The sequence below is a fragment of the Musca vetustissima genome, unplaced genomic scaffold, assembly GCF_032173495.1.
Source record: "Musca vetustissima isolate MV318-11 ecotype Yass unplaced genomic scaffold, APGP_CSIRO_Mvet_v1 utg13812, whole genome shotgun sequence".
NCBI classification, from domain to species: Eukaryota; Metazoa; Arthropoda; class Insecta; order Diptera; family Muscidae; genus Musca; species Musca vetustissima.
In genome coordinates, this window is record NW_026877288.1 from 184,059 (window position 1) to 187,692 (window position 3,634).

The window sequence follows — 3,634 nt, forward strand, 5'->3', positions numbered from 1 at the left end:
TCCTATTAGTTAAATAATAATAAGAAAAAAATAATATAATTAAAAAAAAATAATTAAATAATTATAAATTATAACAATCGATCTCTTTGGCAATTGTAAAAAAAATAATTATAAAATCGATTTAAAAAATATTTATTTAATTTCGATTTATTTAACAAGCGAATTAAGACACTGTTGAAAATTTGTGATGTTAATTTAATCTAGAATTAATTATAATTACGATTATAAGAATAATTATTAGTTAGTAAGAAAATGTAAATAGTTATAATTTATTGTATAAAAAATATATTTATTTAATTTTTTTGATGATATAATTTTTTTATTGTTATTTCTTTAATTTTTTATTTAAATAATCAAAAACTATGAGAATAAGGCGTATAAGTGTCGTCAATAGTCATACGCACCCAGGGTCATGGGAAAAATCAGAAAGAGGATACCAAGGCGTATGAGTGTCGACAAAAGTCATACGCTCCCATGGTCATGGGAAAAACGCTATATTTTTTTGCTTTAAACTATTTTGAAAATTTGTTTTGAAGTACCTCAGAGGCTTACAATGGGATTTAATTATTCATAAACATGTTTACACACCCTATTTGAGAGGGTATTACAGTGGTGGCGTATGGCTGTTGACAATAGTTATATGCACTGTGTAAAAAATGCAGAAATGTTCATTATTTAAATAGAACCGAATTGAGATTACAGTAAGATTCTGAAAACAGATTTTTTCCAATTCTGAAAGACCTTATTCAAAATGGTCGGAACAAAAATGTTTTAATTGTTCTCTTAGAAAAAATATAAATATAGTTGTGTCCCTATTTTTTTTAATATGTTACCTTAAGGGAAGCAAACCCCCCCCCCCCATTCTCGATTTTTTATTTTTAAGATTTTTAATGGGCTGGTAAATTAATACCAATGCTTGTTTAGGCTTGTAACTTTGCACATATATATTTGAACATTTAAAAAGGAAGAAAAATAATTTACAACAAATTTTTGTTGTTGTTTTGTTGTTTTTTGTGATCAAAGAAAATTCCTTATTTTTGATGGCGGGCATGATAACTCCTCACTGGAACATCGGAATCCGAAATCCGATTTTCACTTGAAAGTTTGTAGGGACATCTAGAATTAGAGTAGATTCGGATTAAATCAAAAAAAAAAAAAATTGTGACACCGAGAATGGGGGTGGGGCCCTTAATAGAGTTAATAAGAATGGTTTGATTGCATTAGTGGCTTGATGATAACTCAGGCAATAAGTAATTGAAATTATCCAAGAAAACTAATGGTATATTTTTCCTTTCGAACATGATGCGTATGATTATTGTCGATACTCATACACCACCTGGTTCTACCTTCTTTAGATAATATTACAAACCTTCATTATTCTTGCTTAAACCTAGTGGTCTTTGTCTATTGTTGGATAGTTGAAATTATACATTTGTCTGAGATATCACAGTGGCTTTATTAAACGAGAGAATGTCTCCATTGTCTCAGATAATTTTGTTCCAGAAATTCACAGAGGCTTTTATGGGATCGCAGTAACCATATAATATGCCATACATAACTATATTGAGATTTTATTCCAAAGGGAATTTAGGGGGGGTGTATAAGTATTGGCAGTAGTTATACGCACCATGGTCCGAAAATAAATTGCTCCATTTATTACTTTAGGATTATTTTTTGAAATAAAAATATTTAGGTCTCCTTACTTACTGAGACGGAATCTCATTCACCGTATATAAATCCCAATTAACCCTTTCAGATCCATAGACATTAAAAAAAATGTCCTATGTATTTGTAGAAATTTTGAAACAGAAAGGCATATGCTAAGTTCGTTCTCCGTTTATTTTTATTTTGCTATGTTCTAAAGAGATTACAAAGCAATATTAAACAAATAAAAATTAATTAACAGACCCATGCACCATGCATGTTCATACTACCTTTTCTTACAAAGTGTCAGATCTCACAATTGATCAATTTGGGTCTGGAATAGTTAAACCATTCATAACTATATTAAGATTTTATTCTGAAAGGAAAATATGGTGTATGATTCTTGTCAATAGTTATACGCACCGTGGTCCGAAAAAGAAAATACATTCTCTGATGATTTAGGATTTCTGAAAGAAAAAAACTTAAGCCTCCTTACTTATGAAAATGTTTTCCTACATATAGAATCATATTATATAATATTATAGGACATCAAGGTATGCTTGTTGACTGTATTTATATGCACCATGGTCTGAAAAGAATTCTTTGTTGCTTTAGAAGTTTTTAAATATTTCCATACATTACTGAATCATTGGTATCGTCAAATACCTATATAGTGCTTATATTATTACCAAAAAAATTGTATCGTATAAGTATTGGCAATTGTCATACGCACCATGGTCAGATGAGAAAATGCTTCCTTTGATTATTGTCAATAGCTATACGCAACATGGTCCGATAAAATAAATGTAGCCTTCGATGATTTCGAATTTCTAAATGAAAACATAATTTTTATTACTGAAAATGTTTTGTTATCTACAGAATCATATTATACATACGAGTAGGACATCAAGGTATGCTTGTTGACTGCAGTTATATGCACCATGGTCTGAAAAAAATTCTTGGTTGCTTTAGAAGTTTTTAAATATTTCCATACATTACTAAATCGTTTGTTTCCTCAAATACCTATGTTGTGCTTATATTACAAAAACAGAGTATCGTATAAGTATTGGCAATTGTCATACGCACCATGGCCACAAGAGAAAATGCTTCCTTTTTTGCCTTAGAAATCATTAAAATAAAATTTTACAGAAGCCTCAGATGGTAGTAATATTCGGAAAATATGTCAGTGTAAGGAAGAGGTACTGTTGACCACTAATTAGGCAAGAGGGTGCAACTATCACGAAATATTACCCAAGCTCGGAATAGAATTCCGCAGAAATATAGAGTTCTGTGGTAGTTGTGTAGGGTATCGTCGTATGTTCGGCCCCTTCCGACTTTACCGCTCCGCTCACTGGTTTTATTTTGAAATGGTTGCTTAAATAAAATTAAATAAATTATAAACATTTCTATGTTTTTTATTCTTATAAATTGTAAAATATTATTAGGGTGGCGTATGATTATTATTAATATTTTATTTCGACGAAATATAATTCATACGCCCTATATTTTTCCCCTAATAAATTTGATTTAATTTTATATAGTTTTTGTATATATTTTCTATATTTGAATATGAAATTAAAGAAAATTTATTATTTTTTTTATTTTGTACATAATTATATATATATATATATATATAAGCAAAACCATATAAATAACTATATAATAGAGGAATAAAAACAAAAAAACAAAACGTTTTTTAACCAAGCATACCAAAGCTTTACCTAGAGATCCCCCAAAGATATATTTATATGAACAACCCTGAATCCTCCCACGCAAAAAAATCTTATTAAGCCAATTAGGAAAAAAACCATGGCAATAAATAACCAAAACGTAGTTTATATAAAATGTAGTAACATTATGGAAATAACAAAATCCAAAAATGCCCTTCAAAGGCCGCTAGAAATCAAAGTTTGATTTTAAAAAACAAATAAGAAAAAAAATAATTGTAATAAAAAAATAATAACAACAAAATTAAACAATAGCAAAATTA